The following is a 20662-nucleotide window of genomic DNA, read 5'->3' on the forward strand; positions in this document are numbered from 1 at the left end:
GGCAAGTGAATCTCCAAGGTGAGAGTATTTCAAGGTTAGGGTGCCACCAGAGAGAAGACCCTGTTTTGTGTCTCCAAACTGTGAATCTTCAGTGGGACTAGAGGAAATGTGAGTGATTTTATCCTCAGGGCTTGTCACCTTTGGGCTAGCGGGCACGTTTGGAATTTTGAAAACTGCTGAGAGTGTAAATTACAAAACATCTGCTGAGAGCAAATTGGCTGTCACATCCAAAAGAGCAGAAAAAGGGAGGACCACAAATGATGATGATGATGATGATGATGATATAAAACAGCAACAGCAATATAAAATAACAACACTACCATATTTCTTATACCTGACCTATCTTAGTGGGTTACCCTAGCCACTCAGGGCAGCTTCTAGAAATTGATACAGATATGCCTCCCCATCATTGGGAAATAGACACTTATGTAAGCCACTGTCTCACCTGCTTGAAGACAAAAGCTCTTTGCTCCTCTGCTTTTTTCAGAACAGTTTGGAGGATGGATGTCCATGCTAGTGGAATGTGGGCATGTCCAAGGGTGAGTGGGTGTGTTCATTGTATGACAGACAGAGGGTGGTTCTTGACACAGGGGAAAACTCCCCACTATAAATAAGTCAGAAAACAGATAATTATAGCAAAAGAGAAAAAAATCTCTATGGAAAATCACATTTTAGTTTTTTTCTGCTCTCTGGAGCCATCTGGTGTTGCATGTTTATAGCACATTCAAATTGCCATTTCTTTACTAATGTAGCTGAGTCCTGACTCCTGAGTCAGTAAAATTGGGAGCTGAGCAGGAAGAGAAAGCAGACCCTACTACATTGTGCATTTTTGCATTGAGATAGCTATAGATCTCTCTCTCTCTCTCTCTCTCTCTCTCTCTCTCTCTCTCTCTCTCTCTCTCTCTCTCTCTCCTATTTGCTTTTATGCTGGAATTCCACACCCCGCCCATAAGTGTAGTTTGGGGAGGAACATAGCATATTTGTGGATGGATTTCCCCCCTTGTACGTTATTTTTTCTTCTTCATTTTAGCTAACAGACAAAGCAAATAATTAACACACTTCATATCAGCAGTTTGGAATTGTACAGCTACAAGGCTTCTGAAATTGTAGTTGATGGATTAAGCATGTTTGGCTTGCAGCCAAGATCACAAAATCAACATACCCCTCTCTTGCATGCCAAGACCTGCTATCTCGACAAACAGGTAATACTTGTGAAAAATGTGGATTTGATGCATTAGGTAACATGAGCAGCTCAATGAGTAGCTTTTATTTCCCTGTTTACTGAAGACTGAAAGCAAGGCATTAGCAGGCAATCAAGACTGTATGTTCAAAGCTGCTACCTGGAGATGTTAGTTAAGCATGGCAATGTAGTTTAGGAAGGCATGATCGATAAATGCCCTGATGTGTGATCACAAAGACATAATAGTTATTAGGGTGCATAGGATGATTGAAAATTGGAGGAAATCATAATAAATGGGGCTCTGGATAATTGAGTTCACATTTTCAACTGATTGCTTCTGTCACTTAATTTCTGTATTTTGAATGAATGAAATAGTAGCAGAAACCATTCTTCAGAACATAAGGCAAGTTGGGGATAAGTTTATTGCATGTGAAGGTGTGAGATATGTTTTTACATTTAATTTTAAATTGCTAAAATGGTTTTGCATTTGAAAACCCTTACTTTCTTCATATCTTGGAGGCTTAAGTCATAGTTTCAGAATGTTTAGGTGGAGATAAATATTCACTCTTCCCAACTGATGCTGTTCTGTGATGCAAACATTTACAAGAGAGCCTGTCTCCTAGGGAATAACTTGTCACTCGGCTGCGTGGGAGCTGTGGTTTGGTACTTAGAGGTATATTCTCCTTGTTCAGATTGGCTGTCAGGTGTTTAGGGTTCCCATGGATGTTGTATTTCAAGAGTTTTGCTCTGCTCAATGTAGTTCTCATAGGAAACACAAAGGCTTAAGTACAGGTACTCAACAATCTTTGTTTTTCTTTTGCAAATTCTAGACTTCCTCTGCTTTGTTGAACTGTGTTGATTGAATGCTAGTTAGTCCTCTTCTCTGCTTCCTTTCTAGTAAGCACTTGTCTTAGAAGCAGAAGCATTTGTTTTTCAGTCTAGCATAAAAAAACGAGGTGAATACTGGGTGCTGCAGTGGTGCTTCTGAATAGCCAGTCCTGGCACAGATTATAGTCTGTAGCATCTATTTTTCACTACCTGCATTTGCCTTCATATCATTTTAACAGAATGAAGAACCAATCTCTCTCTCTCTCTCTCTCTCTCTCTCTCTCTCTCTCTCTCTCTCTCTCTCTCTCTCTGTGTGTTAGTTCAATGAAACACTTTTCCATGGCAATGAGTTCTGTAATTTCACCTCTCAATTTTCGTAGGCTTCTCAGTTCAGTCTCTTCCATGGACCACAATTAACTACCCACAAAAATATTTTATTAGCCCACCATTTCTATATATGTTTATTGTAATTTATGGCATGATGACAGACTGAAGTGGGGAGGGATGGAAAAGGATACAATCTGAGATTGTTTCTTCATCCTGGAACTGGAAAAGAGGATTGCAACTAGGCACAAAGTTAGAATTGGTGTAGACGTTTAATTGGCTTCTGAATGGAATGTTCTCGTAAGTGCCTGAAAGTTCACTTACATTTCATCTCATCCTCCCTTCTTTATATGAGTTCATATTTATTAGGAAATTGTGCAATGAATTGTTGCAATCTTCTTTTTTTCTGGTTGTGCAAATTCTTTTAACTCAGCCCTTTGAAGGCCAGTGAGAAAAAGATGTGTGGCTGAAAGATCTGATGCTACAAACGAACACTTAGTTCTTTATCATGTTCTTCCCCTAGTTCTGTATAATGACATTGTGAAATAAGCGTTGCCAGGAAATCCTAGCCAAGTTGGCAGATGCATTGGAACGCCTGTAACAACATGGACATAGCAAGTGCATTCCATGGCCTCTCCCTTTTTGTGTACTCCCTTTCCTCTTGCCAGCTCTGCACTGCCTCTCCCCCATCAAAGAGTGATACATTTCCCTGTGATGTTTTCTTGCTTCTCTGAATTTCAACATGCAGATTGATAACTACTGTTCTCTGTTTCCAGCTGTTTTTGGCTCAAGCCAGCAGTGCCATCCTTTTGTAATTAAATAAGCATTCATAGAACGGTGCTAATTTTCAGCATTGGGTCTTCCATTCACTCAGAATTATGTAGTGTTTTCTCTAGTCCACCGTTCCTTTTTTCATGATGTTAAACCAGATACTTCAGGATAGCACAGGATAAAGATAGCAAACAAAGGATAAAGCTAATAGTCTTCCCCTGGTGCCCTCCGCCCCGCCAGTAACGAGTATTCAAAGGCATAAGGTCTCTAAACCTGGAGATTCCATTGAGACTGTGGCTAATAGCCATTTATATACCTCCAAACACTTGTACAGTCCCCTTTTAATGCTATCTAACCTTGTAGCCATCACTGCTGAGAATTACACATGATATACATTGTATGTCTGTCTTAAACTGTCATATTAAGGGAGACACTTTGTTTTTTCTGTTTCCTTGCCTAGTATAATTTGAGAAAACCTTTATTATGTGCCCTCTTAGTTCTCCTAGGTATTTAGCCTCTTGGGTATGTTTAGCCTGAAGAAGAGGAGACTGAGAGAAGATATGATAGCAATCTTCAAATACCCAAAGGGCTGTCAAATGAAAGATGGAGGGTAGGACTTGGAGGGTAGGACTTGAACTATTGGCTTCAAGGTACAAGAAAGGAGATTCCAACTAAACATCAGGAAGAGCCTTTGGATGGTAAGAGCTGTTCAGCAGTGGAATGGACTCCCATGAGAGGTGATGAACTCTCCTTCCTTGGAGATTTTTAAGCGGAGGTTGGATACTCATCAGTCATGGATGCTTAGTTGAGATTCCTGCATGGCAGGGGTTGGACTCCCTCTCAACTCTACAATTCTATGATGCTTTAATCTTCCGCTTTCACCTTTATTCATAGAGAAGACTCTCCAAGCCTTTGCTATTGATGTTGGTCGCTTCTGTTGTATTTGTGTGGGTTCGCCAGAACTTTGAACAGCATTCCAAACATAGTTGCATCATAAAAGGTGGTAATGGTAATAAGTGTGGGGTGGATTAATTAAAAGATTCCAGTTTTATTCACAGTAAGCCTGCAGTCTTTCACATACTTGGGGCCAAGTCCCATTAAATACATTGGGATTTATCTCCAAGAAATTAGTACAGTAATCTGATTTGGCTGTACAGTTGCAATCTGTTGGTTTCTGCTTCCCTCACTGAGCAGCAGAAGTGCTTGTCACGAGACAGGTTGTTTACATTCCACAGAGTCTGTACTGTTGGGTTCCCACGGGAATGGGAGACTGGATGTGACGTACACTGGTTTCCTGTTTTTCACTGCTCTTTGCAGTTTCAGTTTGTGATTCTCTCCGTGCCTTAGAGGAGAGATGACGCTTTCTCTGCTCCGGCAGAGGGAAGATGTTTTTCTGTAACTTACCAGCATTGAACTGTAAATAAAGTAGTATAGAGCATGTTGGCTCATACTTCTCATCATTCCGCTGTGCACTGGAAACTGCTTATCAACAACATTTGGTTTCGGGCCCAGAAAAATGCAGTGTTTTGAGATTGGTCTTCAGAAGTCGGGCTCCTGGCAAAGGAACAAAGGAGCACAGAGACGAAGTGCCGGCAAAGCATCGGAAAGCAGCAGAGAGACGGAACGCACGGTATCTGCTCTGCGCGTCAAAATGATTGATGAAGGTATGTGCTACTGCTCCGGGCAGCCTGCCAGCTTCTAATTAATGGCTTTAAGGCTGGACTTTGAACTTTTAAAGCCGTTTTCCACGGCACAAGCGTAGTGGCTTGGATGGCTGGGAAAGTGAAAGTAACTTTTAGAAATGCTGCAGTTTCAAAGCAGCTGCAGATATGACGCAGCTAGAATTAAAGGGCAACATGGAGAAAGCACTTGGGGACTTTCGCTTTTGAACTTGCCTTTGGAATGCAGTTTGAAGCAGCTGCAGATAAGCAAAGCAGAGCAGCGCAGCGGAAGCTCATCGCGTGGAAAAGGCCAGAGCAAAGGCAAAGGTCCGGTGTCCAGGACAACGCAGCACAAGGCAATGGTCTCACGCTACGCTCCAAAGGTCGCAAAGATTGCAGAGGTTGCAGAGGTCCAGAAGACGTCTAGATCTTTCTTCGTTGTTGATTCAGCTGCAACGCATCACATGTGCAACGATAAGCGACTGTTCGTGTCTTTTACACCGCAGGAAGGTGCGATTCACCAGGCGGATGACCACACAATCCCCAGTAAAGGCTACGGAACTGTTGTTCTTCACAGTTTGGACTTATCGATACAGGATGTGCTTTATGTGCCGGACGCGAAACATAATCTGCTCAGCGTTGGACAGCTGATTGAGAAAAAGATAGACGTTTCCTTTAAGAACAATAGATGCATCATCACTAAGAAAAATGATTATCAATTGTATGCTGAATTTGTTGATCGTTTGTTTTTTTTTGTATTATGATGATGTTGTGCAGGATGACACTTGTTGCATTGCAGGTTCTAACAAAAGTTTGCATGCAGAATGTATTCATGATTTTCACAGGAAATTTGCTCATTTGCATTTTGAGGCAGTATCTAAAATGCCTGCCTTGGTTGAAGGTATGACTATTAAACCCTGCAGGTACCACATGAAGTGCAAGGCATGCGCAGCAAACAAGGTGAAAACGGCTGCGAAAGGTAAGGTGTCTAGTAGGCAAGCTACAGAACCATACCAGGTTGTTCATGCTGATTTGGTTGGACCACTAGCGCCCTCTTTGGGTGGGAATAGGTACTTCATGGTTCTTATTGATGCATTTTCCAGGTATATTTTTGTGTACAATCTCAAGCAGAAATCAGAGGCTTTTCCTAGGTTCAAGGAATTCTGTGCTTGGTTGGGAAATGTGCATGGTAAGAAGATTAAGATTCTTTTCACCGACCGGGGGGGAGAGTTCACTTCTCAGCAGTTTGAAGCTTTTCTGGCTGAGAAAGGAATTCAACACGATTTGTCTAGTCCTCGCTCGCCATGGCAGAATGGGCTTGCGGAACGAGCAAATCAGACATTGCTTCAAGGGTTAAAAACCTTGCTGCATGATGCAAATCTTCCAGAGAGTTATTGGGCCGAAGCTCTCTCATGTTTCACTTACAGTTATAATCGCAGGTTATCTTCAGCGATTGGTTGTACCCCCTATGAGAAGATGTTTGGCAAGAAGCCATACATCAAACACATGAAAATTTTTGGTTCGGACATGTGGGTTCACTCACCACAAAACTCCAAGTTAGACAAGCATGGATTGCATGGTATCTTTCTAGGTTATCAGAAAGGGTCTTACAGAATAATGATGACTGACTTTAAGGAGATTAAGCTCACAAGAAGTGTTGAGTACAATGCCAAGTGGGGGGAGAATGTGGGAATTTTCCAATGTTATCCTGATGACAGTGATGAGACTGAGGATAGTCAAAAGCAACCGCAACAACCCACACCCACTGATGAAGGTTCTGATTCTGAGTCTGAAACTGAAACTGAATCGGGTGATTCAGAGGATTTCAAGAGTGCGAAAGCCTCTATGCGACCCTCTGAAAGCTCTGATCAAGAATTGGAGGAACCATTGTTCACAATAGGTCACTTTTCTCCTAAGAAGGAAGAGGAGAGTGTTGAAGACTTAAGGCTAATTCGTAGGTCACAGAGAGCCACAAAAGGCAGACCTCCAAAGAGATTTGCTGATGAGTTTGCTAACATAGCAGTGACAGCTGTTAAAAGCTCCAAGAAGGTTTTTGAACCTTCAAGTTTCCAAGAAATCCAGGATTTGGATTCAAAGGAAGCTGAGCCATGGTTAAATGCCATGAAGGCTGAGCTTGATTCCTTGGAAAGGAACAAAACATGGGAACTTGTTCCAGTAGTTCCAGGAATGAAACTGCTTGGAAGCAAATGGGTCTTCAAAGCGAAGACTGATCAAAATGGCAAGATAGTCAAACACAAAGCCAGATTGGTAGCCAGAGGATTTGCACAGGTACCAGGTGAAGACTATCACGAGACCTACTCACCCACAGTGAGGTATGAGAGCATTAGGCTTATGCTCAAGCTAGCTGCAGAAGAAAATCTACACATTAGTCACCATGATGTGAATACAGCTTTTCTGTACGGATCTCTAGGTGAATCACTTTATATGCTTCCACCTGATGGCGTACAGGTAAAACAGGGATTTGTTTGTGCTCTGAAAAAGTCAATTTATGGTCTCAAACAAAGTGCACGGTGTTGGCACACAAAACTCACTGAAGTATTGTTTTCTCTAGGTTTTAAGCAAGGGAAAGCTGATCCATGTGTATTTGTCAAAGAGGAGGGGCAAGAGAAACTGTATTGTTTGTTTTATGTTGATGATCTTTTATTCTTTTGGAAAGATGTCACAATGTACAATAACGCCCTAGCTCAACTGAAAGAGCACTTTGACATGAAAGATCTTGGTGAGGTAAACAACTACCTATCTCTGGAAATAGAGAGAGATCAAGATGGTAACATTCTAGTACACCAGTCACGGAAAATTGCTGATGTGTTAAGCAAGCTAAACCTGATGGATGCTAACCCTGTAGACACTCCGATGACAACAGGTTATCAGGTAGATGACACTGAAGAAGCATTTTCTGACACTACACTGTACAGAAGTGTGCTAGGCAAGCTAAACTTCATTGCCAGATGTTCAAGACCAGACATTGCTGTTAGCTGTAATTTGCTAAGCAGACAAGTCAACAATCCTACTGTTAAGGATTGGAAAGCTCTGAAACGCATAGCGCGGTATTTGAAAGGCACTATGCATTACAGACTGAGATTTAACAATCAGAAGTCTGGTGGTCTTGAGATATTTGCAGATGCAAGTTTTGGAAGTGACACTACAGACAGGAAAAGTACGTCTGGAGTTTGCTATAAGTACAATCAGGGTCTATTTGATTGGTCGTGCAAGAAGCAAACAACAGTTAGCTTAAGTACTTGTGAAGCTGAACTGAATGCACTGTCTTATTCACTTAAAGATTGTGAATGGTTGTTACAATTGTGCAAAGACATGAAAATTCCTGTCAAATGTCCAATCCAGGTTTACCAGGACAACAAAGCATGTTTGGCTTTGCTAAATTCTGAAGGTTGTAAGCAAAGCACGAAGCACTTGCAATTGAAGTTGCAACATGCTAGGGAACGTATTCAGAAGGGACTCGTAACGGTGTCCTATATGCCAGGTAATGAAATTCCTGCTGATGTATTGTCCAAGATTGTATCAAGGGATCAACACTGTACCTATGTGCAGAAGTTGGGTTTGTACTGATATTGTACGAACACGCTGCCCAGTGATGTTCACAGAAAGGGGGAGGATGTTGGTTTCTGCTTCCCTCACTGAGCAGCAGAAGTGCTTGTCACGAGACAGGTTGTTTACATTCCACAGAGTCTGTACTGTTGGGTTCCCACGGGAATGGGAGACTGGATGTGACGTACACTGGTTTCCTGTTTTTCACTGCTCTTTGCAGTTTCAGTTTGTGATTCTCTCCGTGCCTTAGAGGAGAGATGACGCTTTCTCTGCTCCGGCAGAGGGAAGATGTTTTTCTGTAACTTACCAGCATTGAACTGTAAATAAAGTAGTATAGAGCATGTTGGCTCATACTTCTCATCATTCCGCTGTGCACTGGAAACTGCTCCTCCCCAACATAATCCTACACAGTGATTTTAGTGGCGCATACTGCCAAGTTAGCCAGCCAGTTAAGGTTGTCCCTGAATTTTGCTTTTGTTTACTGCTGCCATTTTAACTTTATGCCAGGTACTAAACCATACATCATTTCATTGTTTGGCTTTACCCAGAAACCTTTGAATAGTGTGCCAGCCTCTGCTGCTTTTCCCCATATGGAGAAAAGAATATGCCTTTCAATGTAGTAGAAAATCAAAATCTTACATAGTCAATGTTTAATATTTTCTCAGTGGTATCTTTATATAATAAGCTTCTTCCTGCAATAGCTTCTAGAGAAGTACTGTTTTAGGCTTTGTATAAGATGTGATCGACACTTCTACTTTAAATTCTTTTTCTAGCTCTTATCATTTGAAATCTTTTGTTTTTTGACATCTGTCTTCAGATGTAGGCCTGATGGATCTCAATTTTCCCACCCCCCCTTTAGCCTTTAAACATGTGGGTTAATTTAATGCTGATGAAAGTTGGAGCCTGAGAGCACATTTTGTGAATGAGACATATTAACAGCAGGTTTTCAACAGATTTCCTCAAGCGTGTCTATCCATACAGTCAAGTTTTGATCCGAGTCACCTCAGCTTGTCTGGTCCTGTGTTTCACTTGGGCAGATGCTGCTGGTTGTAATTAATCAGCTTGTAGTGAAACAGAAGCTAGGATTTGACTGATAATGTATAATTTGTAAATATCTAAGACGTAGACCCCTCAAATGCTTATTAGATCATAATTTTTATTTTTGTTAAACTGTCAAATGCTCCTCATAGATATAGATAGTTAGCCTTATTCAAATGCTGCCTGTATGCACACAAGTCATTTGTTTGTTTTGCAGTGTTTATAGACTGCTTTTCAAACAATGTTTCCTAAAGCAGTTTGCAAAAATGTACACAGATAACAATGACTATCCCGTATGTGCTTCTGTCTAACTATTATTGGGACTATGGTGGCTACATTCAAATACTATGAGTACTCTGTGAACATGTAGGACAAAGTAGTAAGGTAAAGAGGTAAGGACAATGGCTCATTATTTTTGTTGCATGTTTATGGAGAGTGCACACCACATAAACGAGAACAAGAGAACCATTTCTCTCAGGTGATCTCAGTAGTAGTAATGTATTGAGTTTCCTTTCCATCTCACCTATTTTAGTGAACAACCAAGTTCTATGCTTATTTTAAGGAGCAATATCATATATCACTTTTGCCATAGTGCATTTAACTCTGTTTAGATTTGTGTTACACAGGAGGCTGGGGAAATAAAAAGGAGTGATAGCTGCCAATGCCAGTCCCTGGCTAACCGGACATAAAACCCCATAGCTTATCAGCAATAGTGGCTTTAAGTAGCATAACACCTGCTTTAAAATGTTTCCTGCCCTCCCCCCAGTTAGAAATAGTTGTTCAGTGCTTCAGGAGAAACTTTGGTAAACCTCTTTAGGAAGATAATTCTATGGTTCTTCTGCAGGCTTTGTGTGCTCTGTGGCCTAACCTATGCCCTTTAAGAGAGCTTTCTTATTTCAGTTGCGATGGAGGGCAGTCTGCTTGGCTTTTATACATGGAATGGGGGGAGGTGCCATTTTGTTCACTGCAGACAGCAAGATGTCTCTCAGCCCCCACCCACCCCACATTTCTGGCCACTGCCATCACCATTTTAGCTCCATCTTGAACCACTCCAAAGTCAAAATCAGAGGATAGCATTAAAGCCTCTATTTTTGTACCTGTCCATTTTTTCCCCTTTTGTCTCCTTTCCCTTATGTCTCATTACCTTACTGATGCTAATTACCTCAGTCTTGTCTGGGTTTTGCTTCAGGCTGCTTGCCAATATCAACTTCTGTACCATAGCCAGGCAGATATAATTAAACCATGTTGAAGAACTAGACCAACAAAAGTTTAATTGTTCAAAGTTTGTGACAAAGAACATCTTGGATGCATTCCAATACACTACCCTTTTTCTCTAAATCTTGTACAGTTTTACATTGAATCTGCTGCCTACGATTTGAATTTTTTTTTAAAAAAAGTTTTAATTTCACAAACTTTGCAATAAACAACACGCTGGATGTATTGCAAAACACCATTCTGATTTCCTAGATCCTCTATGTGTTTACAAGATTGAATTAGCTGCTGTGGTTGCTGCTTTGACCTCACACATGTTGTTTCTGATTTCTGGCAGTAGACATGGCACTTTATCTCTCTCTCAACAGTGGGTGGGACAAGCAGCTCAGCAGGCAAGCTTCTCACCAAGTCCTAGAGTTCATCATTCCCGCCTTCATTCAGACACATCCATGAATCTGTCTCTTACCTCTGACACCAAGATTTCCTTTGTTTTTGAACAGTGGGCTCTCATCAAACCAATAGCCAAGCATCAAAAAAGAAGTTTTTTCCTTCACTGCTGCTAGCACATCTTACGCCCAGTTTTTCTTTTCTTTTTCCAGTGTTCTTACAACCTCATGCAGTATTCAAAACAGCAAACATAAAATAAAAATAAAAATGGCAAAATGTACACAAGGAGGAGAGAGGGGGAAGCTCTTAGCTATGGAATTTCTATTGCACAGATACTTTCATATAATAACTGACAGTTACCATGTCGGGTAATAACAAATGCCAGAATCCATTTTAGGGCAATAGGTTGGAGCAGGCTTCCTCAAACTCGGCCCTCCAGATGTTTTGAGGCTACAATTCCCATCTTCCCTGACCACTGGTCCTGCTAGCTAGGGATCATGGGAACTGTAGGCCAAAAACATCTGGAAGGCCAAGTCTGAGGAAGCCTGGGTTAGAGTGTCAGACTAGATCCTAGGAGATCAGGGTTCAAATCCCCACTGGGCGATGAAGCTCACTAGGTGACCTTGGGCCAGTCACTGTCTTTTTTCAGGCTAACCTACCTCACAAGCTTGTTGTGAGGATTAAACTAGGAGGAGGAGAATCGTGTACACCACCTTGAGCTCTTTGGAGAAGAAGGTGGATGTAAATGCAGTTTGTAAGTAAGTAAAAAAATTAAAAATACCTTCATTAAGCCATCACAACATAGCTTGTAGGCTTTCAGTTTCAATAGGGTGTAGGCTTTCAGTAACTCTGAAGCTTGCACACTGTTTTGTGATTTGGTTGGTCTAATAAAGATATTTACACATAGTTCTTAAAAATCCAATATAACCTATGTGTATTTTGTCATTCAGCATACTGTGGTTCCTCCAGCAATAAGCTATGTGAATGGAAAATGTCAGTAGGCTGGACGCCGAAAGCTTAGTAATGAAGGACTGAAAGTTGTATCACTGGTTTAATATTTTGTGAGGTTTTTATTATAGAAGTGCATTTAGTGGTGAGTTCTAAGGCTTAAACATGCCTTGAGAACAGTTTTAAAGAGTGAATGTGTAAGCAGGAAATGAGCTACTTTAATTATAGAGCAACGGGGTGAAGATAGAGAATGTTTACACCTGGTAATTTTATTGCAAAATAAAGCTGCAACTGTTCCTCAGTTGTTGCGTGGGAACCTTCCCCTCCCCCCTTTTAAACAGGCTGCTGCCTCTCTGCTGCAGCAATAAATTTATCCTAGAGCCCAAGAGCAGTTTTTTCATGCTAGGAATATGTTTGTTTGTTTGTTTGTTTTACTTTCCTCCCTCTCCTCTCCTTGACTTCACCTCCACAATCTACCCTGGAGATTCTTCTAACCCTCCAGAACACATTTGGTGAGGGTACAGGGCATGCAGAGGAAAGGAGGGGGGAAGTCCCATTTTGTGCTATTAAAATTTTTGTTGTTTCCCTGATCCTGGTTCGGTCAAGTTTAATAGCAATCAAACAGAACACACTTGGGGACCAGGGAAGAAGGGTGACTTGTTCTTGTAATGCGTTGCCAAGTCATTACACCCTGACACATCCTCTAAAATGATCTGGTGAAAAAAGTAACCCTAACTGAGTAGAGAAATAAAAGAAAGCTAACCTGACAGTCTCCCCTTCCCCAATTAGTGGTGCTAGTCTATACTTACATTAACGTTTGAACATACAGGTGTCTCATGACTGCTCTCCCTGACTCTTCCCATTTTACTAGCACTGTGTGTGTAATGAAAGAAAAAGTCAATAAGAACACGATGAAAAAATTTCCATCCATTGCATTGTGCGAACGTAATTTGCAATATTAAAATTTTCTACACTTTCAACATCCTTTCTACCTGGTACTTTTAGAGGCAGGATTATTTTTTTATATGGTTGGAAAGCACAGAGAATGGAAATGTTCTTGCTGAGCAAACAATAAATGCAAGTACCTTCCTACTCCCAAAAAAATCATGAATGCAGACTTGCTGCTTGAAAAGAATTATCATTACGGCGTTTAAATTAACTTCTGTACCTAAAGGGGATTTAACTTAAAGGAGAGACTTGTTCCTTCCCCCCAAAAAAACTCCCCATCTGTATATATGACATGCCTATGGAGCAAGTTCACTGTAATAGCACATGCACTCAGACTTCCAGCTTCCCTCCTTCCCTCTTTCTGAATTTCCTCTGTTTCCATTATTTCATCTCTTTCCCCCAGCATATCTTGTCAAGCCATCTGTATGAGGCCACATAATTTCCTAACCATCCTGCATAGCTTTGGAGCAAAACATTACAGAGCTAAAAGGAAGCTGATGAATGCTTTAGTGTGAAAAGCCAAATAGCATAGGTTAGTCCTTGAACTAAACAGACTGAGTAACTCTAGTTAAGCCATGACTGTAAAAACAACAACACATAGTGGTATCCTTGTGCTTTGAATTCAGGACTTTTCTGTAGAAGTACAGAATTGTGCATTCTTTTTTTACCATAAATGTTCTCAGTATAAAGTCATCCAAATTTTATACTATATGTGGATTGAATCATCACAGAAAACACAGCCCAGGTGATTATTTTTTTCTTGAAGGAGGTGGTGGTAAATATTTCCCATTTTTTAGTCATGTGAAGGGTTAAAAAAGGCTAAACATTCATACATTTTCAACAAGAACCTGGTTAAAATAGGGTGTGCATAAGTCAGCTATATTCATTGCACATACTAGTCTTCTCATGCTTGTTCAATTAACACATGGAGAGTAGTGTGAGGATACTTACTGTCCTTGGCTCCATCCTCTGCCCATGGGGTGTGAAACATAAGAAATGGAACGTGTGTAGACGAGGGCAACTGAGATAAGCAAGGGCCTGGAAACCAAGCCTTATGAGTAGTGGTTGATGGATGGGTATGTTTAGCTGGTAAAGAGGAGACTCTACAGTTCTGTGATTCTATAGTGTTCCATCAAGTGTGCAGAGGTTAGAGGACAGGGCTGGTTTGAACATGTGGAGGGATCCATGAAAAGAGGGCTTCTGTGGAATGGATGTGTTCAAACATGACTGTGGGGTTTACTCTTTACAGTGTGAAAAGGATTTGTATTTGTATTTGATATTTTCTTCAAGTGTTCTTTCTATAATCCAATCACTTCCTACTTTTATTTCAGTCTCTAAATTTCCACCCTTAGCGAGTTCCACTAGCATTTAAAGTATCTATTTAATATCCTATTTCTCTCTCTCTCTCTCAGCTTGCTTTTGTATTAAGCCTTTGGGAAAGAGGTGCCTTTCTTGAAATGCCTATGGAAATACGGTACTGATCTTACCCACGCAGACCACTGAATTCAGGTTGACTCCGAATGAAAAATAAGTTATCAGGTGTGCACTTCATGTAAAACCTGCACTAGGTCTCAAATCTGAATCTAAATCAAACCACGATAATGTCAAATTGCTGCGCGTTTATGTTACTACGTCTTTAAACCTTACTGTGGGAAGAGACATCTTGCAGCATTTGCTGTTTCCAAGTTTAATTGGTTTTATCTGTTTCTATCATCACCACCTTATCTCCACAGACAGTTGCACAGATAACATTTGGAGATGAGAATTCAAGTCCAGCCACACAATGTCATCTGACAATTAAATGTTATTTGATAGTTCTGTCTGCATCTCAGGAGCTGCGGCATCTCTGGTTGATAGTCTTTATAGCATCATAAAAGTGTTCTCAAGGGAAATCTGGATTTGGATGACTTTCCGAATGGAAATAGGTAGAAAAATCCTGAGTAAAATGCAGGTCAGACTCCAGTAGCAAGTATAATAATTGGCTATTGGCTGATGACTATGCAGTTCAGGTCTGAAAGAAGTTTGTTTATTTCATTGCATTGAATCTTATATCTTTCTGACATGGAAGGTTATATTTAATATTGTGGGAGGGATATTAAATGTTTCAATATTGCTTTTCTTGTGGCTAATTAAATTTTCCATGGAAAGGCTATATAGAAAGGTACAGTGTGTTTGAAATCGTTGGCTGCTACTATCTCAAGACATAGACCAAATTAATTGCATTTAGTCCTCCCTAAGTGATTTACTAGCTGATTAGGCAGTTCTTCTGTTTTCATGGATGTTTTGGCTTTTTTCCTAATGTAGCACTTGATTGAAGAAAAGCAAGGCATTATTCAAATCTGCGGAGAAAGAATTATGTGACATTTGACTCTCTTTGCCCCCCCTCCATGTGTGTATAAGTGTAAGCTGCTGTATGCATTTTAGGATTGGCTTGTTTCAGAATTTCACCCAGTTCTGACAGTAAGTTTTCCTAAAGGTTTTTTTGTTTGTTTTAAAACGAAATGTGGAACCATCATACTGCATTCTGTTATGCTGTGTCCTTTAAAATTACACAAAGTTCAGTTGTGCTTTGTACATAGATTAAATTAGCCAATAAATTCTCATTTTTTGTTTTATGCAAATCTGGGCAGAAACAATAGGATGACAAATGGGATTGCTAAGTGAAGCAGTGATCAATACAGAGTGCTGTCCATTTGGGTAATGGACATCTCTGTTATATTGGCTGCTAAAGGATTCCTCTGAGAGAGTGCCATACTACAAAGTATAAACTATAAAGAACTCTAAGTATAAGTTTCATAAATACAAAGCTCCAGAGGCCAGTTTTTCAGATGCTAGGTTTAAATGCTTCTTCCAAATTTATTGATGGTTTCCACAAATGTCGCCAAAGGAAAAGAGCAAGGTTTAGGATCTTACCTTGCTAGCATTTCCTTCTCAAATCAAGGTTTTCTTTGCATGATAGCAGACTGATATATTTTCTAAGATATATTTCCTCACGTTGTGACCAGATTTTGTAGTATTTCACAATAAGTTATTACCAAGGCACATGGCTGCATTCAGATAATCCTCCAGTTTTTATTTGACTCTGTGTTACAGTTCCCCCTACTTGCAGCAAACCACAGGTTGCTGATACATTTGAACGGACATTAGAATGAAACCCTGATAAATTCTGTAAATCAAACGGTAGAAGTGATTTGCCAAGTGATCTTTTGAAATTAGTAGCCAAAATGTTATTTATTACATACAAGTGCTTAGTTATAGAATTATTGATTGGATGCAAAGCATAATGTGACATTTTTAGAGTGCTACAGTTTTCTGAAGTGTGGTTTTCCAAAAATGTTTTCAGATTCCTTACATAAAGAAGTCAATCATTCATTGACACTAAATTTATTTCATCAGTAGCCACCCACTGATTTCTGATACTCTCGTGTTCCCAACAATCCTTGTCTCATCGCTTACTGCTTCCAGACAATTATCCAAGTTTCCTAATAAACTTCAAACTTATTACAGCTATCTCAAAACTACACATTGGAATCCCACATCATTCCATTATCCCCCCCCCACAACCCTCTTCCAGTAATTTGAACAAAAGGAGGAAAACCTGTGACTCAGGTGTGGTGAGTGGGGAGGGACACATCTGTCAGCAAGCATATTAAGTAAAGCTTCTTCCTGTGTAGTAAATAGAAGTTTTGATTTCAGTGGTAACAAAACAATGCCTTATAAATTAAAGCTCACACCATTAATATATTTAGGAGTGAATGTTTGAGGGCAGGACCTATTGTCTAACATGTTTCAGCTTAAAGATTGATGCATTTATTGGCTAAAAAAATAATTTGCTGTTGTATACTACAATATTTAAAGTGTCTATGCTTGGTTATGTTTAGTAGAAATGCACAGATACATTTCACCATGCTCCTCTTGTTTGCAATTATAATGTGTGCGTGCGTGCGTGCTTGCACGTGTAATTGTACATTCTGGATAGTTTGAAGAGCAGGAATTTGGGGGAAAAATACTTATCTCTGAAAGAAAGATTATTATTAATTTATTAAATTTGTACCTTTTGATTTTGAACTAAGTTATTTCCTTCCCTGTTCCCTTCAATGAATCTCCCCACCACCACCCCATTCACCTTTATTCCACACTTTGTGTGCAGTATCTATTGTTATGTGAGCACTTTCACGTTACATGGGATGTATTTGCACTTTGGTGGTTGAACTGAGCTAAAAGAAAATCCTCACACAAGCACAGGGGGAGACCTTGTCAGTAGGGACACAGGGCTGATGCAGACATAGATCAGCTCATACCTTAACTATAATTCAGAGATTAAGGACAGGTGGGGAAGCCTAAATTTGTACACAGTTCCTCTATTGGAAACTTAACTGTATTTATGTACGGGTGGTGCTGTGGGTTAAACCACAGAGCCTAGGGCTTGCCAATCAGAAGGTCGGTGAGCTCCCATTCCTCGGTTCCTGCTCCTGCCAAGCTAGCAGTTCGAAAGCACCTCAAAGTGCAAGTAGATAATTTGGTACCGCTCTAGCAGGAAGGTAAATGGTGTTTCCGTGCGCTGCTCTGGTTCGCCAGAAGCGTCTTAGTCATGCTAGCCACATGACCCGGAAGCTGTACGCCGGCTCCCTCGGCCAGTAAAGTGAGATGAGTGTCGCAACCCCAGAGTCATCCGTGACTGGACCTCATGGTTAGAGGTCCCTTTACCTTTACCTATCCCTCCTTTTAACTTGTTAATGAAATGTCTAAAGCAATTAACCCAATACTTTTTTTAAAAAATGACAATATAACAATTTGAAAACAGAAAAACACAACAAGTTTTTAAAAAGTTATTGGGAGGAAAAACCAAACTGCATAAAGGGAGGTCAAAGGGTTGCTGAAACAAGAAAACAAGTACTGTATAACAAAAACAACTAAAGAGAGAGCATATTTCTGATGGTGATGGTAAACATTGAATGGCCTTTCCTGCTAAATGTAGCAGATGGAATTTGCCAGAGCAGTTCAGCTTTGAAGGTGATACCCGGCACTTTGACTTGATCCCAGAAATGTTCTAGCAGCCACACCAGCTGGTATAAAAGAAGAGTTGTGCCAGCGCCCTTTAAGGAGTTTTGCTGCTGTGTTTTGAACCAGCAGAAGTTCATGAACAGTCTTCTAAGGCAGTCCTATGTACAGCATATTACAGTAATCCCATAAGTTTTGGTTTGTTAGTCTCATCTAGCCCATCACCAGTTTTGGACAGTGGTTCAGAATTCCCACTGCTTCTGCACGGAGTTAGATGTAAAGCGTAAGTAGATCTGCATATTGTCAGCATATTGACAACAGAAGATTCCAGGTGATGCCCTCTATTTGTTTCCTGTATATATTGAACAGCAAGATGGAATCCTGCTAGACAGCAAGTGGAAGTTTCTTGCACCACAATCTTCTAGGCATGTTTCTCGGGGTCCCATCTGAAGCAAGCAGCCCAGAAGGATACTGTGACAGACAGTATTGAAAGCTGCTATGACATCCAGCAGAACCAATTGGGGCACACTCTCTCTGTCTCATTCCTGGCATAGCTAACCTGCCAAGGCAACCAATTCTATCTCAGCAATCTGAAACTAGAAGAAAAAACAAATAAAAAATGCACCCATGTTATCTATTTAATTCAGAAAAAAATAATAACTGGGTTTCTACATTCCATGCAACACCTTATGCAAAAATGGAGTGTTATAATCTGTCTGGAAATTATCCACTATGATGGTCCAGTGAGGATTTTTACCACAGCTGCTTTAAAATGTGTTAGTATTTTCCCTTCTCTCAAGTAAACAGATATCACCACCCCCCACTTCCCACTCAGCTACTGACCTCTGTCTGCCTTCAGCAAGGGAGGGTCAAGGGTCAAGCACACAAGTGTTGACCTCATCCTCTAAGAATTCTGTTCACATTCTTAGGCTGTTCAAACGGAACGGTATCCCTAGATACAAGTAGTAGTTAAAGTAACCTTAAGGCATATTTTGAATAACTGTATTTAATGCAGTATTCGAGTTGCAGTGGACTTGCCTTGCTATAGATAAGAAATAGGCATTTATATTACTTTGTTTCGTTTAACAAAATTTATATAGCACTTCATGGTTTGCAACCCACCACCCCCAGCATCAATAAAAGATGTTACTCTGTCCTGTAGCAGTATTGACCATGCTGCCTTATCAGGAGGAAGATAGAAAGACTGACTTATTGTGACTTTATATATTGGATCAGATTGTTACTATTAATGTTTGATTTTTTATTATTATTTATATATGTGTTGGAAGCTGCCCAGATTGGCTGAGGCAACCCATCCAGAAGGGCGGGGTGGGGTATAAATAATTTATTATTATAAATTCCCAAAATTATTGAGACTTTTAAAAATATATAGGAAACCACTGAAATTGAGCTTTTTTGTTTACAAAAATGCCCCAAAAAATCCCAGCGGTTTTTCAGTTGGTTTTTGAAATCCTCCCCGCCGGATGTCTGTTCCAAATTTGAAATCCTGGTAATGTCTGGGGAAATCCGACGTATGATATTTATATATTTTAATTAATTAATTAATTAATTAATTAATTAATTATTAGGCATAGAATCCACTTACTTACCAGCTAGTCTGGCAGTAAGGTTTATTTATTTATTTTTGTAATCCAGACAGTGCATTTAGATTGAAAATAATGTATCTTTTGCCCAACATTTTATTCCATACTACTTCGTTTTATACACAGCTTTGAAATGCACCTTTTGTTCTTTTCATAGTACAAATTTATCTGCATATTGGTGTCTTCCCTTCTAAACTTGTAGAAAAGCTTTTCTGTTTCACATGAATGGAGTGAGATGCATTGGTAGATTACCAGTAGACTCTTTCTCACACAAACCCTATTGAAATGAATTGAGAACACAGAAAACCAGTGTCTGATGAATTCTATCCAAAATATGCAGTGGGAAATAAGTGGAAGGGGGAATAAAACATGCATATACAGTGTGATCAAGAGAATGTATGTTGTTTTATGTTCCAGCATTTAATTTGACCACAAGCTATTGTTCTTGATTTTTTCCTCCTTTAAAAAAAAAAAATAATTCTTAGATTTATCACAGAATCGTAGAGGTGGAAGAGACACTGAGGGTCATCTAGTCCAACCCCCTGCAATGCAGGAATCTCAGCTAAAGCATTAATGACAGATGGCCATCCAACCTCTGATTAAAAATCTCCAAGAAAGAAGAGCCCACCATTTTATGAGGGAGTCTGTTCCACGGTCATACAGTTCTTACCATCTGAAAGTTCTTATTGTTTAGTTGGAATCTCCTTTCTTGCAACTTGAAGCCATTACTTCAGATCCTACCCACTGGAACAGAAAAAAACAAGCTTGCTCCATCCTCCATGTGACAGCTCTCTTAATTTCAGGTTCTTGGGTTCAAGCCCCACAGTGGGCAAAAGATTCCTTCATTGGGGTTGGACTAGACGACCCTTGCGGTCCTTTCTAACTCTATGATTCTATATCTCCTCTCAGTGTCCTCTTGACCAGGCTAAACATATCCAGGTCCCTCAATGGTTTCTCTTAAGTCTTTGTTTCCAGACCCTGGATCTATCTCGGTTGCCCTCCTCAACGCATGTTCCAGCTTGTAAATATCCTCCTTCAATTGTGGTGCATAGAAATGGACACAGTACTCCAGCTGTGGTCTGACCAATAGAATAGAGCAGTACTTGCTTGGCAAAAGCTTTTCCAGTTCCATACATTTTCTAAGTCAAACTATATAATTTCTTAAAATAATACTTCAAAATCGTTTTCGTAGG

General features: G+C 40.1%; 1 protein-coding gene and 1 long non-coding RNA gene across 4 annotated transcripts in view; one reads left to right on the forward strand and one right to left on the reverse strand.

Annotated features, from left to right (window-relative positions):
* EFNA5 (ephrin A5) overlaps nucleotides 1–20662 on the forward strand; it is a 220528-nt gene that overhangs the window by 91627 nt on the left and 108239 nt on the right. The window lies entirely within an intron of this gene.
* On the reverse strand, nucleotides 17658–18984 carry LOC309380748. Its single transcript, XR_014173104.1, has 2 exons — nucleotides 18709–18984; nucleotides 17658–18461 (listed from the first exon to the last, which is right to left on the reverse strand). It is a non-coding gene; the product is annotated as an uncharacterized lncRNA (long non-coding RNA).

This window comes from Podarcis melisellensis (genome assembly GCF_964234715.1).
Source record: "Podarcis melisellensis genome assembly, chromosome: 11".
In the NCBI taxonomy this organism is placed as follows: domain Eukaryota; kingdom Metazoa; phylum Chordata; class Lepidosauria; order Squamata; family Lacertidae; genus Podarcis; species Podarcis melisellensis.